This window comes from Hordeum vulgare, chromosome 5H (assembly GCF_904849725.1).
Source record: "Hordeum vulgare subsp. vulgare chromosome 5H, MorexV3_pseudomolecules_assembly, whole genome shotgun sequence".
Classification (NCBI taxonomy): Eukaryota; Viridiplantae; Streptophyta; class Magnoliopsida; order Poales; family Poaceae; genus Hordeum; species Hordeum vulgare.
In genome coordinates, this window is record NC_058522.1 from 186915115 (window position 1) to 186938009 (window position 22895).

A 22895-nucleotide genomic window follows, 5' to 3' on the forward strand; every position below is an offset into this window, starting at 1 on the left:
ATCCTTGATTACTCGCCTCTCCAAGTTAGTTTCAACTCAATATTTCTCTTGTACCAAGAAAAATCCTATGAGAGATTGATTGAGTTTTGAGGAGACTATCTTTTTGAAGCACAAGAGCAAGGAGTTCCTCATCAACACAACAGTTATTACCTTTTGGAGAGTCGTGTCTCCTAGATTGGTTAGGTGTCACTTGGGATCCTCCATATCATGTGGAGTTACCAAGAAGTTCGAAGGCAAGGAGATCCTCTACTTAGTGAAGATCTACTACGAGTGAGGCTAGTTGTTCATGGACGTAAGACATGATGGCATATGCAAGGTTGCTAATTTGTCGACCCATTGCGGGTGGAGCCTTCGATGGACTCGTGCATTAGTTACCCTTCATGGGTTGAAGTCTCCATCAATGTGGGTGTACGATAGTACCAGCTATAAAAACAGTGCAAAAAACACCGTGTCCTCATGTGATTGATCTTCCTACGTTCACCTCACCTTACTGTCTTGCACTTGCATGATATTCGTTGTTTGCTGCTCAATCTCTAGATGTGCTTGTGTAGGAAATTGAAAGTGCGTTATATCGACTAGAGGGGGTGAATAGGAGATTTTTAGAATTTCAACACTGAGGAAATTCCTTTTGAGGAAATTCCTCATTAATGACTAACTTACAGCGGAAACAGTAAAGGATCAGAAATGCAAAGTTTCACAACATCAGTTTTTTTAGAGTGAGGAATGTGAAAACAGACTGCACTGTGAGCAGACACGCAAAATACAGGTGAGGATTAACTCGCGTGAAGAATTTGGGTTGAGGAAATTCAGAGAAAGTCTTCTGCAAATTCTTCAAACAGTAGAAGTGAAAGTCATCAACACATAATTTGAGGAAAGTAAGGAGTTGAGGAATTAGAACCCGTTTCTCAGTGAAGACAGTAGTTGATGACCTGGTTCCAACTGCTGTGACAGTCGTACATCTGGTTTGGAGCGGCTTGGTATTGAAACCAAAGGACACACAGTCCCGGGACACACAGTCCCTACCATGTTCTCCTTGGGCTAAGAACACACAGTCCTAGACTGCTGGAAAGCTCTAGACCATGACGCCTAACCGTCTGGAGGATGCATAGTCCTCAAAGGTAAAAGGCTTCAGTCCCACACAGGAACAACTTCTTCAGTGATGCTCAATCACTAGATTTGGTTTGTGGTTTCAGTGTCTGGGGTATTTCCTGACTGTTGAATTACTCTCGAAGACTCTGAGGAATTGGGTTGCTCTTATGACAAGGATCAGTTTCTAACGGAGCAGCCAACCCGCTAATGGTTGTGGGGGGGCGGCTATTTACAGCCTGGGAGCATCCCGACATGATTTGACACTAATGCCGTTAAATAATATGACCGTTGGTGTGGATAACACCAATGACATGGCGTGGCTATCGAAACGGTCAGAACCCTCAACTGTGAGAGTCCTCATGTCACTTGTATTCCTTACTTGAGGCTTTTGGTAGGATTAGGCTTGGGTCGAGCATCATGAGGAAATTCATTCCAAAGTGTAACTTCAACCCCCTTTAGTAGTACGGTGTTCCTATTACTCAAATGCGAAGAAAAGAAAACAGAAAGAGTAAATCTTCATGCTTCAAAGTCTTCAAAGTGATTTTCTTTAGGACACACTTAGTTCCTCAATTTCAATATCTTCATGAGGAATATCAATTTCATCGCAGATTCATCGCAATTCATTTCTTCAACTTGAGACCAATTTCTTCAACCGAAGATATATATTTTTAGCGGTCGATATTCATCAAATATCTCAAAATCCTCAATGACTTATAGATCCTGTGTACACTCATAAACACATTAGATACTTAACCTATAAGTCTTCAAACCACCAAAATCACTAAGGGGTACTAGATGCACTTACAATCTCCCCCTTTTTGGTGGTTGATGACAATTAGGTTAAGTCTTCAACAGGGATCAAAAATATGAAGTGTAAATACTCACTTGAGGAATTTGAAATCAAGATTCAGAGAGACTCCCCCTGAAGATGTGCATATCTTGAGGATTTTGCTTTTCACAGCAAATGCACATTGATGATTTATATCATGGAGATCTCCCCCTAAGTCTTGTAAATCATGCATACATGTAACATATCATATGAAGAAAATGAAGATGCATGATGGCAAATGGTATCAGACGAATTCCAGCATGCGTGCATTAAAACTTGACGAATAAGCATGCGAAGAAAAACATTCAAAAGCGTCAGAGTACCATCGGGCTTAAGTTACAACTCATTACGTAAAAACTTCAGAAGAGCCAAGAGTTTGTAACTTAAATATAGTTCATAAGCCCCAAAATATCCCGCTTGAAGACTAAGTCTCAAGTTTCTCCCCCTTTGTCATTAAGTGACAAAAAGGGACAAACTGAGGACTAATGCCCATGAAGACTTCACTTCTTGGTGGTTGAGGAAGAGCCGTGATGCTTCTTGGGAGTAGTCTTCTTCCTTGGACCGGTAGCAGTGTCGAGCTGTTCTTCATCAGTTTCAGCAGTGCGGAATGAAGAAAAGGAGCTATCTTCAAGGTCTGGAACTGGAATGGGCCTCAACTTCTTATTGGGAGGGCACGACCAGCCAAAGTCTCGCTCAAAGTCCATTTATTCAAGCTCTGTCTGAGTCTTCAGATGTGCAAGTGTAGCCCAGGGGCGATCAAAAACATCATGCAGATAGTGATGGTTGAGCTTCACAGAGTTCTGTGTTTCAGTGAGGGTTTTCACAATGGCGCCAAACTGGCGTTTGACCCACTTGTGATTGGGATCCACCTTCTCGTGAAGACTGAGGAGGAGCTCTCTTGTATTCATCACACGAGGAGGAACGGGGCTTGCCGGACGAGTCTCAGTATCATGCCATGAAGAATAAGCTTCTGGCTCTCTGAACTGGCCATCAAGGGGCCTACTGCCTTCTTCAATCACAGATTTGCCTTTTCCTTCAATGGGCTCAAAAGTCTTCTTGTTGACCCGGATAGGAGGCACATAACCAACATGGTTTTGGCACTCTGCATGAAAGTTGATGCCTGTCCTTGTCCTGATGAATCTCATGATCCATGGGGCATATATCTTGTGATCAAATGGACACATAGCATTGTCGGCCAAAGTCCTCAAGAAGAAATCATGGATGTTGATAGGAATACCATGTATGATGTTGAAGATGATATTCTTCATGAAGCCTACGACATCTTCTTCATCATCATGGCCTTTGATCGGCGCGAGCACACTGCAGAGGATTCTGTAGACAGACCTTGGTGTATATTTGAGCTCGTGGACGAGGAATGTTTTTCTCGATTATTTTCCTTCAGCCAAAGACTTCATGAGGAATTCCATCATCCCATTGGGCAGCTCACGCTCACCATGAAGCTTCACAGCCTCCTCTGAGGGAATTGGTACAGGCAGTTCACGGAGGAGCTCAGTAGCAGGAGCCTTGTAATGAGTGTTTTGTGTCATCTAGTCAAACACCCAAGTGTTAACGTCTTCAGGGTTTCCAGAGATGTGAAGAGTGGCATAGAACTGAAGAATGAGCTAACGGTTCTAGTCAGAGATGTCGGAGCACGTTGGTAGCAAACCAGCATCATGAAGTACATTGAGGACTGGCTCTAGGCACGGTATAGCTTCAAGTTCAACGTGAGGAATATGTCTGTGCTGGAATATCTTGTTTCGTCCACACATCATAGAGGCATAGTAATTCATCTGTGTCCTAGTCCAAAACGTCAGATGCCTCATTTGAGGCTTGTCATAGGGGTTCTCTCCAATGAAGTACATGCGTTCTTCAAAGAAATTCTCCTTTTGAAATTTTGGTCATTTGGAGAATGGTTGACGCTGAACTGGGTGAAGATTTTGCTGAGGAACAGGAGGGGAGACAACAATTGCAGTCTCGGGGTTGAGCACGACGAATGCATTGTCTTGGTCAGGTGCATTTTCCTCAGCATTTTCTTCAGGGTGAGGAATTTCAGCAGCTGGGGCTTCAGGCTGAGGAGATGGCTTTGGCTGGGCGTTAGGCTGAGGGGCTTGCTCTGGCTATGCATCAGGCTGAGGAATAGTTTCATCTTGCTCAGGTGGAGGAGTTGGGTCAGCCTGTTCCTCATCTTGAAGATTTTGTTCAGAGCTTTGAATTTCATCAGTTTGAGGATTTTCAGTTTGTTCTTCCTCAGCTCGCTTGGTGGCAGAGGCTGTTTCATCAGCTGGTGCAACTGATCCTTGAGCAGTGTCTTTTTGAGGAATGATGGGCTGAGGACTGTCGTCAATACGAATTTCTTCGTCAATGTGTTCCTCAGAGGCCGCATCCTTCATTTCCTCATCTTCCCCTTTCGCTTGATCATCAAGGATGACCATTTCATAAGAAGGAGCGACATTCAGGGGCACAAGGTCCAGTGGAGGAGTGTCTTCAAGCGCTTTGAGGCGCTTGGCCTCTGTTTCTTCTTCTGCTGAGGAGGCCTTTCTATTCTTGGCTTCCTTCTCAGCAGCCCTGGTTTTCTTCTCGTTTCATGCAGACGGAGTCATCTTCTTCACCTTTGAAGCTTTTGGTGAAGGCGTTTTCTCGACAGATTCTTCAGCTGGCTTTGAGGAACCAGCTGGAGCAGAGTCATCAGCTTGCTTTGATGAAGCAGCTGGGTCAGGGGCAGTCTCATCAGCTGTAGCAGGTTCATCAGCTGGAGTTTCCATGGTGATTTCTTCAATAGCCGGTACATCTACACGGCTTTCTTGGTGTATTTTCTCAGCTTGAGGCGTTTCTTCAGCTTGAGGAGATTCATCAGTTGGCTCTTCAATCAAGGACTGGGGAGTTGGTACTGGAGGTGCAGCCTTCTTGTTGTAGTCATCAACTGCTTTAGTGTTCAGCTTGATTAAATTGCTCTTGAGACTTTTACGATCTAACACCTTAGAGTACTTGTCAGACAAATTCTTCAGCTCAGCCTGTGTTGACACCAGTGCATCAGGCGTCAAGCTGAGGAGATTTTGCTTGAGCAATTTCTCCTTTTTAAGCTTTGCAAACTTGGCCTGCTTGGCCTGCTGTTCTTTCCACTTGGCTTCATTGATGAAAGTGGCCACCATGTGGCTGATGCTAGGAGGAAGTTTCAAATCATCAAGTGGAGTGTTTGGGTCGTCATACCAGATGTTGATGTAGTCCAGGAGGACCTTGGGGTCCATGGCGAGAGGAATGGTGCTGCCTGATGCTTGAGCTACTCTTTCCTGCTTGTTTCTGATTATGACTTGCATGGTTTGATCATCATATTCATCACTGCCCTCTGATGCAGATGGGGTGGTGATGATTTTGCTGGGGCTCGGCAGAGTTGCTCTTTCAGCAGACACCTGAGTCTTCACTGGAGGTGGTGAATACTTTGTCTCCGAGCTGGTTGCAGCCGGGAGTGAGGAGCTGGAGCTGGCGGTCATAGGCCTCATGACTTGCTTCTGTACTGGTGTCTCTTGAGGCTTTGGTGGTGGTGCTGAGGATTTTGGAGCTGAGGGTTTTGGTGCTGAGGGTTTTGGCGCTGAGGGTTTTGTAATTGATGCCTGAGCAGACTTCTCTTGAGGCTTTGGAGCCCTTGGCTTTGACGGCACAGACTATGGTTGAGGAATTGCTGAACCAGAGGTCTCAGCGGCAGAGGAAGTAGCTGCAGCTGAGGCAACAGCTGAGGATTCATTGAATTTCCTCACTGCAGCTTCTGCTTGCTTCTTGAGCTTAGCCAGATGCTTTTCCTTTTCATCTGGATAGTCATCAAGGGTCTTGAGGCTTGAGGGATGCGCTACTTGATGAGCCTCAAGTAGGGCCCGTTTGCCAGGGGGCTTCAGAGCGAATTTCTTCGCATACTGGGTAGTTACAAACCTGTATTCCTTCCATTCCTTCGCCCATCGGCGTTCTATCTTCTGCAGCCTGATCTTTCTCTTGGCCATTGTTTCATTTTCATCAGGTGTGCAATAGTCCAAGTAAATATCCTCAGGGATATCCGCAGCTGTATTTTGCTCAAGTTTCTTTCCTCCGTTCTGTTTTCTGTCATCCTCCATTTTCTTCAGCTGAGGACTTTGCTGATGAGATTGAACTCTTGAGGATTCTGATGAGACTTGAAGATTTTCTTCAAGAAACGCCGCAAATGAGTTAATGTGATGAGAACCGAGAGATTCATCAGCTGACATGTGTGTACCTTTGAACAGAGTATAGTTGCGAGGAATTTGGAGAGGTCATATGTCTTCACAGATTTGAAGAAAATGAAAAAGTTTGACAATTGAGGAATTTAACCAGTGGTTGAGGAATTTGCCTAAGCATATTGTTCTCGGGTTCCAGAGTTGTACAGATCCGAAAATTCACACAATTGAGGAATCTCGTGAAAATCTTAGATGCTTAGTGTAGTTCATCAATCACGTGATAGGCAGTGTTTGAGGAATCAAGTGCTTATCGATTCTTGAGGAAAAACAGATTTCATATAGAAGATGTAAAATAGTAGATCTAACTTGCGGTAAAAACGGGATTTTATTAACCCTTGAAGGAGCTAACGAAGAACACAGAGAAGTTGTGTAGAGAGGCTCTTCGGTCGCGTGTCCAATGCACCCTAAGCCGGCGACAGAGGACGTCTATGGAGGCGGCGGACGGAGATGGTCCGACACCGGCGTGGTTCCGGCGACGGAGAAGTCGAGGCAGTGAAGCTCTTCCTCACCGGTGACGAGACTTCCAGCGATGGCGCTAGGGTTCGGTGCTTTTTGCTGTGGCAACAGAGCGATGGGGCGAAGAAGAGTTTGCCGAGGGGGATAAGGACATATTTATAGCCAGACAGTTACTGTTGGCGCGAAGATTTGGACCAAACAGCCCCTGCATCTACGTCTCCGCAGGACACATGTAGTTCCCGAACAAGGCAGTGGAGATAGTGGAGATCGTGGTTATCCGAACGTGGGAAGTGGGGTTCAGTTACTGTGTTTTAAAGGAACAATTTTTTAAGATTTGAGGATTTTTGTTACAAAATCATGAGCTGACAAGGACGCAGTGAGGATTTTGAACAAAGTTTCAAGTAGAACGCATATGAAGAATTGAATAGACTGGATGAGCATAGCATAGAGGGAAAGTAGGGTCCGATCACATTCACTTAGAAGAAATATCAACTTGAAGAAATAGCTATAAGTGAATGTTGTTGAGGACTTGAAATCACAGTCTATCTAGTCAAATGAAAGTCATGAAGTGTTTTTGAAGATTTTGTGATAAATTGTCACAATGAAGAACAACAGTTTTGAGGAAAAACACATTTTGAGGAAATGGAATATTTGAAGAAAATCAACTTGAGGAATTTCATATTGGGTGGTGGCGTGACCCACCATATAAGAATGTTGATTACAGACGCCGCGTACAATTGTCGTAGGGCCATGAGAATCAATTTCTTCGTTGATTTCTTCACATTCAGAGGGATATTCTTCATCAGTTGAAGAAAATCATTTCATCATGTGTTGTACATCTAAGTCATCAATTTTGCATAAGTGTTAGGATGTGTGCATGTTTTTACAAAACATTTGAAGATTCTAAGATATTTAGCTCATACCGCAACTTGCAAAACCATTTCTCATCCAAGGGATTAGTGAAGATATCTGCCAGTTGATCATCAGTCTTCACATGGTCGATGAGGACATTGCCCTTGAGGACATGGACCCGAAGAAAATGATGACGAATCTGGATGTGCTTGGTCTTCGAGTGTTGTACTAGGTTGTATGCAATCCTGATTGCACTCTCATTGTCGCAGTAGAGATGCACATTCTTCATGTTGATGCCGTAGTCCTTGAGAGTTTGCTTCATCCATAGTAATTGAGCACAGCATGAACCAGCAGCAATGTACTCAGCTTCGGCAGTGGAGAGTGATGCGCAGTTCTGCTTCTTTGAGGACCAGCAAACTAGTGATCTTCCGAGGAAATGGCATGTGCCAGAAGTTGACTTGCGATCCACACGGTCACCAGCTTAGTCAGAATCAGAATACCCTACCAGATGAAGATTTGAGCCCTTGGGATACCATAATCCTAGTGTTGGTGTGTGAGCTAAGTATCGAAGAATATGCTTCACAGCCTTATGGTGTGATTCCTTCGTTTTGCTTGAAAACGTGCACACATGCAAACACTAAGCATTATATCTGGCCTAGATGCACATAGATACAATAAAGAGCCAATCATAGAGCGATATACCTGCTAATCGAAATCATTACCATTTTCATCAGTGCCGAGGTGGCCGTTGGTAGGCATTGGAGTCTTGGCACCTTTGCATTCATGCATGTAGAATTTCCTCAGAATATCCTTGAGGTATTTCTCCTGTGATATGAAGATTCCATTGCGTTGCTCACGAATTTGAAGACCTACAAAGAATTTCAGCTCCCCCATCATCGACATCTGATATTCTTATCTCCTCATGTAAGCAAATTCATCACTGTATCGTTCGTCAGTACAACCAAATATGATATCATCGACATATATTTGACACACAAATAGCTCATTATCATAGGATTTAGTGAAAAGAGTTGGATCGAGTGAACCAGGTTTGAAGTCTTTCTTCATGAGGAATTCTTTCAATGTATCATACCATGCCCGAGGGGCTTGCTTGAGACCATAAAGAGCCTTTTTGAGTCTGAAGACTTTGTTTGGATTCTTTGGATCCTCAAAACCTGGGGGCTGAGCAACATATACTTCTTCCTCAAGCTTACCATTGAGGAATGCACTTTTCACATCCATTTGATATAAGATGATGTTATGATGATTAGCATAAGCAAGTAGTATTCGAATAGCTTCACGTCCAGCAACAGGTGCAAAAGTTTCATCGAAATATATTCCTTCAACCTGGGTGTAGCCTTGGGCTACAAGTCGTGCCTTGTTCCTCACCACTTGACTGTCCTCATCTTGCTTGTTTCGGAAAATCCACGTGGTGCCGATGATGTTGTGCTTGCGAGGATCTGGTCGTTTGACGAGGTCCCATACATCATTCAGCTTGAATTGAAGAAGTTTGTCTTGCATAGCTTGGATCCACTCCGGTTCCAGAAAAGCCTCAGCACCTTTTGAGGGTTCTGTGATGGATACAAAGGAAAAATTCCCACAAAAGTTAACTAAGTGTGAAGCTTTTGAGCGAGCGAGAGGACCTGGCGCGTTGATGTCGTTGAGGATTTTGTCTAGTTCTACTTCATTTGCAATCCTCGGATGAGCTGGTTGACGATTTCGTCTGGGCTGAAGAAGTGGTTCCGGTGCAATTTACTCAGGAGCATCTACTTGATTTTCGTTAGTGATGGGGATCGTTTCTTCACCAATTTCCTCAGTGGGGAGAATGTCTTCAGTAGGTTTCAGCTTTATTGCTTCCTTAGGAGACAGCTTATCTGGATCAGAAGGCAATTGCTCTCTTTGCGAGCCATTAGTTTCATCGAACCGCACATCTACAGTCTCAACAACTTTTTTGTGGTAGCTGTTGAAGAATCTGTAGGTGTGCGAGTTCTTTCCATAACCGAGCATAAAACCTTCATGTGCCTTAGGTGCAAATTTTGAGCTATGGTGAGGATCTCTAATCCAACATTCTGCACCGAAGACTTTGAAATAACTTACATTGGGTTTCTTGTCAGTGAGGAGTTCATATGAGGTTTTCTTGAGGAATTTGTGAAGATATACCCCGTTGATGATATGGCATGCAGTGTTGATTGCTTCAGGCCAAAAGCGACGAGGAGTCTAATATTCTTCAAGCATAGTTCTTGCCATTTCAACCAGAGTCCTGTTCTTCCTTTCGACAACACCATTCTGCTGAGGAGTGTAAGGAGCAGATAATTCGTGAGTAATACCAAGTTCATCAAGACCAGTGTTTTTGAACTCGGTTCCATTATCACTCCTGATATGTTTGATCTTGATGCCAAAGTTTGTCGAGGCCCTTGAAGAAAATCGTTTGGAGATTTCCTGCACTTCAGTTTTATACACTATGATGTGCACCCATGTATATCTGGAATAATCATCAACTATGACGAAGCCATATAAAGATGTTGCATTGGTTAGTGTGGCATAGTGAGTAGGTCCAAATAGATCCATATGCAGCAATTCGAATGGACATGTAGTGGTCATGATAGTCTTCGAGGGATGCTTGGATCTGGTCATTTTCCCAAATTCACAAGCACCGCAGAGATGATCCTTGAGGAATTTGACTGATTCGATGCCGATGACATGCTTCTTCTTCGCGAGCGTGTGCAAATTCCTCATGCCTCCATGACCTAGTCTTCGGTGCCACAACCATCCTTCTGAGGTTTCTGCTAGTAAGCAAGTGGCTGGTTGAGGCCCTGTAGAGAAATCAACAATGTACAAATCCCATCTTCTTACACCTTCGAAGACTTTGGATGTGTCAGATTCCATGATGACTACACATCTATATCTACCAAAGATAACAATCATATCAAGATCACAAAGCATCGAGGTTAAAACCAAGGGATTCAACAAGCATCACTTTGTCTGATGCCTATCCTTGGAAATATCCAATTTGCCAAGTCCCAATACCTTGCTTTTACCTTTGTCAGCATATGTGATTTGCTTCAGAGGTGATGGAGTTAGTGGCATATTCATCAGCAAGGTTTTATCACCAGTGATGTGATGTGTGCAGCCACTATCAAGAACCCACTCAGCAGCCACTCATCTGAGGAATAGGATAATTCACATGAAAAGCCAGTTAGACTAGATGATCTAAAGGAGGCCCAGTAGCAGCAACCCATGAGGTTTTGGGATACTCTCAGGTTTCCTATAAGATCCATCAGCATTTAATTTCCTCTCAAAGGAAATTCCTTCTTTCCTCGGGTTCCTGTTCAAGATCTGCTATTTGAGCACATCACAAAGGGTTTGATGTCCTTTGAGGCTTTTGTATATGCCTGTCACATACAATTCCTTCAACCCTACATTTTCATCAGTAACATTTGTGTTTTCCTCAAGTGAGGAAATAGACGCAATAGGTGCACTTGAAGAATTTGTAGCAATAGTAGCATTTGATGATTCTGGTGAGGAACTAGCAGTTTCGCGTTCAATGAATTTAAGGCATGGAGGAATGAATTCAACTTGACCAGCTCTGATCTGTTGAGCTAGTAATGAATCATTTTCCATACGAAGATCATCATGAGACATCCTCAGCTTCTCAAGATCAAGCTTCCTTTGAAGAAATTCATAGGAAAGCTTCTCATGATCAGCGAGGAGTGTATCATAACGATCCTGAAGAATATCAAATCTAGAATGAAGACTTTTTAGATCTTCAGTGAGGATTTGGGTAAGGTTCATTTCATCATTCAACATATCATCACTTTTATCTAGCAGTTTCTGAAGCTTTTCCAGGGCAGTTTGTTGTTTCGTGGCAATGATAGCAAGTTTACTGTAACTGGGTTTTTAATAATCATCAGGTTCACAGTCACTTTGAACCTTTTGCCATGAAGCAATAGGTTGGAGCGAAGTCATCAGCATAGTCATCAGTGTGGATGGTGCAATCATTTTCTTCAAGACTGAAGATTGACTTGCCGACGAAAGTGGTTGCCAGTGCAAGACTAGCCAGTCCGGATTCTGAGTCTTCATCAGAACCCTCTTCTTCATCACATTCCTATGATTCTGCCTCGGAGTCCATTTCCTTGCCAATAATTGCTCGAGACTTTCTGAAACTAGTCTTCTTGTGCGATGAGGGCTTTGAAGATGAGGATTTTGAATATTTCTTCTTCTTCTTCGAGTCATCAGAACTGTCATCCTTGTATTTCTTCTTCTTTGATTCCTTTCCCCAATGGGGACAATCAGTAATGTAATGACCTGATTTCTTGCACTTGTGGCAGGTTCTTTTCTTGTAGTCTTTAGATGAAGATTGTGATTTCCTCATGTCTATTCTTGAAGATTTACCGAACTGGCCACGTCGTGTAAACCTTTGGAATTTCCTCACCAGCATTGCAAGCTCATGTCCAAATTATTTAGGGTCACCAATGCTGTCATCTGAGTCTTCTTCTTCAGATGAGGAAATTGCTCTAGCCTTGAGTGCACGCGGTCTAGAATAGCTTGGTCCATATAGATCTTTCTTCTCTTTTAGCTGGAATTCATGAGTATTTAGCCTTTCGAGTATATCAGCTGGATCAAGCATCTTGTAGTCTGGTCTTTCTTGAATCATCAGAACTAAAGTATCAAATGAAGGATCGAAAGATCTCAGCAGTTTCTTCACAACTTCGTGATCAGTAATGTCTCGAGCTCCGAGTGCTTGCAGTTCATATGATATGTTAGTGAGGTGATCAAAGGTGTCTTGGCAGCTTTCATTGTCATGTCTCTTGAAGCAATTGAAGAGATTGCGAAGAATATCAACACGAGAGTCACGCTGGGTTGATACTCCTTCATTTACTTTACACAATCTCTCCCAAATCAGTGTTGCGGAGCCCAAAGCACTTAATCTTCCAAACTGGCCTGGGCTGAGATGGCCAGAAATGATATTCTTCGCTTGAGAATCGAGTTGCTTGAATTTCTTCACATCAGCAAGAGAGACACTAGCAGAGATGATGGGGATGCCATGTTCCACAATATACCAGAGATCATTATCAATAGATTGTAGATGCATTTGCATTTTGTTCTTCCAGAAGGGAAATTTCTTTCCTTCGAAGGTAGGACATGCTGCAGTCACATTAAACATGCCTGCAGTCGACATAACTAAAACTCCAGATGGTTAAACCAAAATCACACAGAAGAAGGGAGTACCTTGCTCTGATACCAATTGAAAGTGCGTTATATCGACTAAAGCGGGGTGAATAGGAGATTTTTAGAATTTCATCACTGAGGAAATTCCTTTTGAGGAAATTCCTCACTGATGACTAACTGACAGCGGAAACAGTAAAGGATCAGAAATGCAAAGTTTCACAACAACAATTTTTTCAGAGTGAGGAATGTGAAAAAAGACTGCACTGTGAGCAGGCACGCAAAATACAGATGATGATTAACTGGCGTGAAGAATTTGGGTTGAGGAAATTCAGAGAAAGTCTTCAGCAAATTCTTTAAACAGTAGCAGTGAAAGTCATCAACACATAATTTGAGGAAAGTAAGGAGTTGAGGAATTAGAACCCGTTTCTCAGTGAAGACAATAGTTGATGACCCAGTTCCAACTGCTGTGAAAGTCGTACATCTAGTTTGGAGCGGCTCCGTATTGAAACCAAAGGACACACAGTCCCAGGACACACAGTCCCTACCTTGTTCTCCTTGGTCTAAGAACACACATTCCTCGCCCAACACTCGTGGTAAGTCTTAAGGGCAGACTTCCAAACACTCACAAACTTGGTCACCCGGTGATCCACAATTGACTGCTGGAAAGCTCTAGACCATGACGCCTAACCGTTTGGAGGATGCATAGTCCTCAAAGGTAAAAGGCGTCAGTCCCACACAGGAACAACTTCTTCAGTGATGCTCAATTACTAGGTTTGGTTTGTGGTTTCGGTGTATGGGGTATTTCCGCACTAATGAATTACTCTCGAAGACTCTGAGGAATTGGGTTCCTCTTATGACAAGTGTCAATTTCTAACGGTGCAGCCAACCCGCTAATGGTTGTGAGGGGCGGCTATTTATAGCTTGGGAGCATCTCGACATGATTTGACACTAATGCCCTTAAATAATATGACCGTTGGTGTGGATAAGACGAATGACATGGCGTGGCTATCAAAACGGTCGGAACCCTCAACTGTGAGAGTCCTCATGTCACTCGTATTCCTCACTTGAGGCTTTTGGTAGGATTAGGCTTGGGTTGAGCATCATGAGGAAATTCATTCCAAAGTGTAACTTCGACCCCCTTTAACAGTACGGTGTTCCTATTACTCAAATGCGAAGAAAATAAAACAGAAAGAGTAAATCTTCATGCTTCAAAGTCTTCAAAGTGATTTTCTTCAGGACACACCGAGTTCCTCAATTTCAGTATCTTCATAAGGAATATCAATTTCATTGCAGATTCCTCGCGATTCATTTCTTCAGCTTCAGACCAATATCTTCAACCGAAGATATATATTTTTAGGGGTCGATATTCATCAAATATCTCAAACTCCTCAATGACTTATAGATCCTGTGTACACTGATAAACACACTAGATACTTAACCTATAAGTCTTCAAACCACCAAAATCACTAAGGGGCACTAGATGCACTTACAGAAATGTTATGTGTGACTTTTGCAAAAATATGCCTAAATTCCAAGAGAATAAAAAATCGTACTTTTTCCATGCTAATTATCTATTGACTCCCCTCTAGACCACTCTTCTTGAGCCCACAATTAGTATCAGAGCTTTGATCTCAATTGCTTTAGTTTAAACACAATTGGAGGAAGATGGAGGTGCATTCTTTGGAGAGTCTTATATGTGGAGTGCCCATTCTCAATGGAGAGTACTATAACTTATGTTGAGATGAAATTCTTGATATATTTAATGAATTTAGCTCAAGAAAGTATATTTTGCAGCCCCTATGTGCCTTCCATTTTTCTCTTGCACCCAACTCCCAAGGAAAATATTGACATGCTTCGTAATCTCAAGACTATCTGTCGCAATCGGGGATCCGCAGACCCATAAAGGTTAAAACATTGGGGGGTGCTCGCTCTCCTAACCTGTTCTACCTCTCAACTTTCGTGCGACTCGCCAATGGCTCGAGCTAGGAAGTCGAACAAGAACACACTAGAATTTTACCCAGTTTCAGGCCACCCGGCCGTGTAAGACCCTACTCCTGCTTGTGTGGATTGCCTGTGGTGGAAGATGAGTAAAAAGGCGTGATCTTGCCCTAGTGGGGACGATGGATCCCCGCTACGTAGGCCGGGCCTCTCTTTTATATTGCCCTTGGTCCTCTTCCCCCAAAACACAATTGGTGGGAAAGGATGCCACCACGTCCATTTTGAAAGGGAACAAGACTATAGTCAACCCTAAAAAAGCGATCTTTGCATGTGAAAGCTCTTCGCCGTGATGCACCAATGGGTTCGGGGGGGACCTCTTCCTGCTGAGGCCCCAGCCTCGGTCCTCTTGCACCAAGTGGTAAACCTTTGGTGTTGCTTTGGGACGGCGCTAGCTGGCCCAGCTTCCCTAGCACGAAAGTGGAAAGTCTCCCCGTCCATGCCTGCTCGCACCGCTCCTGCATCGTCTGTGTGGCCTGCATCACCCACGTGGAGGTACAGGGTCCCGAGATCTTGCTTGGTCGTCCTTGACGAGCCCACCCACGAGGGCCTCAGGGGTCGATTCGGGACGCTCCCTTTCAATGGGAGACCTTTCCTGGTCCTTGACGACGATCCTCTAGCGCTTGCCTTGTGAAGCGTGGGCCCTCGCAATGGTCTTCCTTGTTGGGCTTGCCGACGGGCCGAACCAGGCTTGTGTAGCGCGCCGCTCCCAGGGCTGCTGGCCGACAGGCCTGGGTACCTCCGGTTCCAGGGCCCGAGCGTAGCCCCCAGGCCCGTGTTATGCATGACTCCGCAGGAAGGGAGGGAGGAAGCTACACGGGCCACAACCGCTTGCGGGGCCGGCTCGCGCGTGGTACCCGACAGGTCGTGGGGCTCTTCTCCATCTTACAACGCTTCAGAAACTGCCTCAAGTGAGTCGACATAAAGCCTACGTGCAGCATGGGCGATCATTCCTCTTCCTTCACCAACACCACCCACTTACGCCTTCCTTCCCGTATAATATTGCTCCTGGGCCAGCGACACGTGAGGAGCGGCCTGTTGGGGGAACGAGGCGGCGGGAGCCATAACCGTCCATGGACAAGGCATGGCACATGCCAGATGATGGGGCACATGTCACCACCACTTCCCAGGATGCCTCGGGGACTATGGTCGCGCCTATACAACTGACACACTCATGGAGCGGAGCTGCCAGCACACAGCTTCGCCCTTCTACCTTCCTCCTGCGCTGCTCTGCCATTCTTGTACAAACGTCACATTCTTCCTCCTTTTCCTCTTCCCATGGCAGCCCAGAGGGATGCCATAAGCAGCTCAGGCACGCGTAGGGCCTTCGGAGCCATAGCCGACCACAATGTGATGGTGATGGGCTGCCAGCGATGAGTAAGTGCACGTTCGCCATTGCTTTTCCTTCCATACCTTGTGTGGCCCGGTGAATCTGATCACCGAACTTTCTAGGGCGCCAACACCCAAGCGGCGCCGAGAAGCCCCGCCGTGGGCGTCCTCTCGTGCGCTGCCTTCCGTTGTGGCCTCTGCCTTTGCACTTGGCATGATGAGGCCCGGTGGACCCGCAGCCCCCTCCAGGGAGACGACAAAGCCCTGGAGGCGCACGGCCCCGATCCACCATATCCGCCTCTCGGAGCATCGAGTGGGACGCGGACCTGGCCCTCAGGTAGGAGGCCATCATCGAGCTAGAGGCGGACGTGGCTCTTCGTGAGTGGGAGGCCGCCCGGACCGCTTACAATCATGAGGCGGAGTGCGAGCATCTCGAGGCCCTGGAGGGGTGTGTTCTCACGGACGAGGCCGCCCTCGCAGTGGTGCGTGAGGAAGCCCTTGCTAGTTTGGACGAGAGCGTGGCCCGAGAGCGGGTGGCCTCCCTGGAGGAGTATTACGACGAGTTCACCCGGCAGGAAAACCGCTACCACCTCAGGTGCGACACGCTCCGGGAGGTGGTTGGTGCGCTCAGGGCCTAGCTGCAGGACGCCCAAGCCACTCCCTAGGTCGGCCTCAGGGGTGAGGAGGGCGCTAAGGAGGAGCTAGCGTGTCTTCAGGTCCAAGTTGGCGAAGACGCCAATGTCGTGCACGTGGCCAGGGATGACGCGACGCAAGCTTGGCCGATGGAGGCGGAACACGCCAATCAATTCCTAGAGCTTGCCCGTCACGCGAGTTGTGCACTCTGCCACTTTGTCGAGGACACCTCGGTGATGCCTCTTGTGTATGTCCACGGGGGATACCTCGACTTTTTCCTTAATGTGGTGGAGGCACTAGAATTGGGCGCCTCCAAGGTGGACGAAGACATCAAGTCTGGTGCACGCGACCTCCTTGACAGGACGCTGACGCACCTCTTCTCCAACCTACGCCGCCATGACCCCGCGTTCCACCTCAACCGCGTGATGGAGCGGGTGCTAGTGGAGCTCTGGAGCTCCCTCCGAGATGAGGTGCGCGAGCACGCGGATTCCCTAATCGGCTAGTTCGTCTAGGCAGCGCCCTCGGAGGAGAGCGGCAGCCTCGCATCGGGTCCTCCGAGGGCCACGACGAGGACAATGCCTCCTCCACTTAGGCTCTTCTATCCCTTTCCTGTTACATCAATAATCACTCGGCCCTAGGAGAGCGTCAGACATTATGTAATATATTTTTGCCTCAAGTACTAGTTTCCTATTATGCTTGGGGTGCCTTTGCTCCTTCGGCGTGGTCCTCCGTTTCCATTTGACAGTTTCATACGCTCTGGCCGGCGGGGTCCCGTGGCACGTGGTTCCCGAGGCCCGCACCCCATACGCAAGCGCTTCTTAGTACTTTCCATTACCTGGCTAGTGTTTTGCCTCGTGTTCCCATGGCCACCCTAACCCCACGAAGCCCTTGGGGGCGGCCTCTCGGCACGGCCCCGTTTGAGCACCACAAATCCCCTGATGACAGTTGCTTGTGCGAGCCTCGCATGGCTGGTGCCCTCGCGAGAGCCTTGTCCGTGCACCTTGGCGATGGACTAGTCCCAAGCCTTGGGACGCGCTGCGAGGTCACGAGCAGACGTTCCTGGACTTCCGCATGCCCGTGGGCCTAGCAGAGCTGCCCGTGGACGTGTGATGGGCGTGCTTCATCTGCTAAGGTGAATCGGGACAGCGCGGGCCTCTCCGTCTGGGAGTCGAGCACGACATGTGGTGTTGGATGGGGCTCGGGGCTCTCCCGCTTCCCCATGATGCCTTGGCAACCGACCGATGCTGACATAAAACCCGTGCACGGCACGAGGCCATCATTGCTCCCATTAACCTTTCGCCCGCTGAATGCGGGCAAGGAGGCGCGGGCTGACACCCACTTGGAGGCCCCATATAAACGAAAGGGGAAGGGTCTCCAACCCCAACTTCCTGATCCTTGCTCTTCGCTCTTTCTTGTCGCTGCCGCAATGATGGTATGAGTGAAGATTGATGGTATGAGTGAAGATATCCTCCGCCGCCGGGAAAGAGAAAGAAGTGAAGGGGGGAGCGGGCGCTCTGTGGCTGGTGAGGGAAAGAGGCGGATGTGCACGTCACCGCGCTAGAGGGACGTCTCGGGGGACGCAAGCGCTCCCAGGCAGCGGCTTATGCCAGCCCGAGAAGCCGCAGGAGGGGTTCCGCTCGCGGAGGCCGGCGCGGCAGACGAGGTGGTTGTAGACGGGGCCAGCAGTACGGCACAGACACCCGGCCTCGCAGGTCGTAAAGTCACTCTGCCGACGCGCCTGCGAGTTCATTGTATGGATGGAAGGTAGGTCTTGCACTTGGCTTTGGCTCCCGGACTCTTTTGCGGAGGAGATTGAGGAGTGCGCGCCCCTGGGCCTATGGCTGCAGCGAGACGGTTCCTATAACGGGCCTACCTTGGTGACGACGGAGTTCAACTCCCTCGTCTTCATATCCTTGGGGTGTGGGTGGAAGTCATTCACCCTTTCCCAGGATTTGCAGGAAGGGCACGTCCTGCACTTGATGTTTGACAGGGAAGCCCCGCTCTTCATGAAGGCCTTTGAGAGCGCCGGCGGTTGCCTGGACTACTGCATGGAAAGTGATCGTAGCGGCAAAAACAGCCCTTCCATCACCGATGGCAGCGGCAGCTCCTCCGCTGGTATAGTGGGGGCCACAGCGACTCCGAAGGCTCCCTGGGCGCCCATGTCAAGGAGGAGGAGGGTTGCGACTAAGCGTGCGTGACACCAACGTTGAGATTCCTGGCCGTGGTGCCTCGAGAGCCCGATATTCTTTATTTTGCATCGTCATCTCACATATAATGCAAAATGCTGGTCCATGGGGGCGTGTAAAAAGGTTTAGGTCCTTCATGCTTCAAATCCAACGCTATTTTGGGTCGAAAATAAACTTCTCCTTGGTACCCTTTGTTGAACTTGAACCCTCTCAAAGGTGTCCTGACGCCTCATGTTGCTAAGGCCCGGCCCACGAGCGTGAGTATGAGGGATCCTGAGGCATGACGCTCAGGGGCTCACCTTTAGCGTGCGAGGGCTCACTGCTTGCGGGGGCCGCATTGCGAGGCCCCTTGAGGGAAGTCCGGCAAGGAAAACACCTTGTCCCGGATGGCACGTAGTTGCTCTCTTGCATTTGGGCGTTATGCGAGAATTATAGTCCCAAAGGGCCTTGATCAGGAGACATGCGCGTGGGTGTGCCTGCGAGCCACAAGCCACTTCTCTAGGTTCCCAGCACCGTCGGGGCAGACCCAGACAAAGGCACCGTGCCCAGCCCCCGAGTGTGAGGCCCAAGGTAAAGCCAACGGGCACTTGCCGCACGGGTGGGGGGTCCTGCAATTGTCGGCCGAGGGCCTTCCACCCTAAGGTGGCGTGGCCCACGAGGGCATTTTTTGTTTTCTTCTCCCCAGCATGATGCATGGGGCTTCCACTAGGTGTGGCCATGGTAAGAAGAGAAAAAACCAACAAAACTCCGCAAAAACCAGAATACCAACACCTTCATTAAAACCCAAGCCAAACTTGTTTACGAGCACAAAAAGGGGAGGTGCGTCTACCGTGTCTAGCACAGGTCAACCTGGGAGCTTGTTCACAAGTCAAAGAAAGAAAGGAAGAAAAGAGGATGTCGTATCACAAGGGTCAAGCTAGAAAGAAATGCAGCTATCGTATCCCGCACGGGTCAGCCTAGAAGAATTGTGACTGTCGTGTCTAGCACGGGTCAGCGTGGGTTAGTTGCAGCCCATGGGATGTCTTCTTTGATTGTTACCAAGGCACAATGCAAGGGACTTACACTTGGGCGTCGGCGGGAGCCCTCCATCGAGGCCATAATGCGGCTTCTCGTTAGCTTACACTTAGGAGGCTCTGGGTGTATACAACCCAGTCATTCTTACGTGAGAGTGTCACGGGAGAGGATGATTGGGTGGAAACCCCACGCCTAAGGCTCAGGAGTTCCTAACCCGGTCTTCACATGCTTCTGTGCGTTTTGTCGTGGTAGTGCGCATGTTGGTGCAACGCTCCTGTGGCCCAAACATGAGGGCCATTGCACCCTTCGGGGCCACAAGAGCGCATCGTTAGGCGAGTTGTTACGGGACACGAGAAGGCACCTGCCCTGATGCAGCGCAAGACGAGCTGCATTCCATCCATCTGCCTACGACACTAAGGACCTTGGCAAGATAACTAACACGAATTTCCAACCCATGAGCCAGAGCTCGGTCACTTAGATTTCTCGATGCTGCAAGGACAAGTCCCGACACAAATGTCATGTCTAAACCCCACCACGGAACCATCCCAGGGCCGTTGCTGGGGCACGCCAGCCCGCGGCAATGGCCGGGCAACATAGCTTAAGTTTTAGACAAATGACACCGTCTCAAGTGAAGGTTAATCAAGTACGTTACATATCCAAGAAACACCCACTTGGGCGATGCAAAATATAGGGAATTTCTTGATTCGAACAAACCAAAATGTCACATAACAGCCAGGCTGCCAGGAGCGCGTGATGCCGCTTGACGTCACATGTCGTGGGGGTCTACCCCTCTGGTGGCGGACGGTTGGCTCGAGAGGCTTCATGAGCCCGAGGGGTCCCGATGCTTCGTGAGGCATGGATGTCCAACACACCCTGCATCTTGTTGATCTCCTATGCGGTGAACTCATGCGCCCTTAGCTCTTGGCACCACACTCCCAGCTCATGGGGGTGCATGCCAATGCGTGCCTCCATGGGGTCCCTGGGTGCTCCTCATCACACCGACCAAGCCAGGAGGTTCTACGATGGAGCTCCCGAGCCCGGCCTAACGAGGGTGCTTGGCGCGACCTCCTATACCGGAGGGAGGCGAGCGCTGACTTGAGGGACGGGGCCCATGATACCAGCGTTTGCAGCGGCACCCTTCCCCCTGGGGGTCATGGTTGTGGTGGTAGGGCGGCGCTACCGTGGGGGCGCGTGCCGTGAGGCCACACGCTCTGAGCATCTTCTTGAGGCAAACTGCTTCCGTAGTTGCAGCAGGGTTAGTCGGGCCGGCCCTAGTGAGGGTGGTCCTCGGGGTCTTCCCTCCGTCGTTGTCATGATCACCTTCACACCCGGCAACGCCGGCAATGTGGTTCCGGTGCCGGATGGCGTGCTCACTATGGGAAGAACCGATTGGCCGGTAGTCCTCCGTGTTGTGAGTGTGTTGTGGTGGGCATAGAACATCCTGCCGACTCTTTCGAGCATGCCGCCGTAGGGGCCCCGCGGTCTCTCAAAGTAGGTCATCGGGACCTGGAGGAGCAGGAGTATGGCAGGAGATGGACCCTGCTTGGGACCCTCAGGTTGTGGATCGAGTGAGTCGCCGCGTGGTCGTGGAGGCAGCTCGCTAGCCAAGCCCCCCTTTTCTGGCGTCGGGGGCTGAAGCGGGATGTAGTGAGCCAGGGCCCTCCTGGAGACGGTGACGAGCTCGGCGATGTGGTCTGCCCAGGCGTCATAGCCTCTGTCCATCGGGTGGCAGTGCAGCAATTCGCTTGCCATGAGAAACATGTCGTTCGCTTTCACGTCTCCCACGTGGACACAAGCGAAAGAAGACATCGCGAGGGAGGCAGCGCGGTAGCCGATGTGCCGCATTGGGGTCATCAGGAGCCCTGTTGCTCGTGGGAGGAACGGGTGACAAAGGTGGTGGCCGCGACGCTGGTGGGTCGGTGGTGGCCGTCTGGCACCGAGCAGTTGGGGGGCATGCGACGAGCATCCTCCATGGGGTCGGTGAAGATGGAGATGAAACTATAGGTGGAGGACGGATGTGCACCCCTACCTGGTGCGCGAAATGTTGGAATCGGGGCTCCGTAAACACAAAATGCTTCGAACTATGGGGTGCGCTCACTCTGCTACCCTGCGCTACAAGTTAGCCTCACTGCGACTCAACCATGGCTCGATCTAGGAAGGCGAACAAGAACACACGAGAAGCTTACCCAGGTTAGGGCCACCTTGCGGTGTAAAACCCTACTCCTGCTTGTCTGGATTGCTTGAGGTGGAAGACGAGTACATAGGCGGGTTCTTGCTCTAGTGGAGACAATGGATTCTTGCTATAGAGGTCGGGCGTCTCTTTCATATTGGTCCCGTTCACCCCCCCCCCCCCAAACACTTGGTGGGATAGGTTGCCACAACAGCCATTTTGAAAAGGGACAGGACTGCAGTCTGCCCTCAGAAAAGCAGTCTTCGCGTGCCAAAGTTCTTCACCGTGGCGCACCGGTGGGCTCTATGGTGACCTCTATCCTACCAAGACCCCAGCCTTGGTCCTCTTACAACAAATGGGAAACCTTTGGGGGTTGCTTTGGGACCTCACTAGCTGGTCCCGCTTCCGTAGCACGAAAGTGGAAAGCCTCCCCGTTTGTGCTTGTTAGCACCGCTCCTGCACCACCTATGTAGCCTGCATCACCCACGTGGAGGTGCAGGGTCGCGAGACCCTGCCTGGTCGCCATTGTCGAGCCCGCCACGCGAGGGCCTCTGGGGTGGCCTCAGGACGTGTCCTTGGCAACGATCCTCTCGCGCTTGCCTCGGGAGGCAGGGGCCCTCGCGAGGGTCTTCCTTGCTTGCCTTGCCGACAGGCTGAACCAGTTATGCGTAGCGTGTAGCGCCTTGGGCCGCACGCCGACAGACCTAGGTACCTGCGGTTCAAGGGGCCCGACACTATCCATCTCATCATTAGAGGTTTACCTAAAATCATACTTAATTGAATGCAAAATTTGATATGTTCTTACACCTTGTCGAAAGGTTTGGAAAAGATATATCCAAACTTCTCTCTAAAGAATCACAATCAAATTCTTATAAAAATATTTCCTTTCATGAAATGAAGCCGAGTGACCCTAAATTTGATGATTGTTTTTTTGA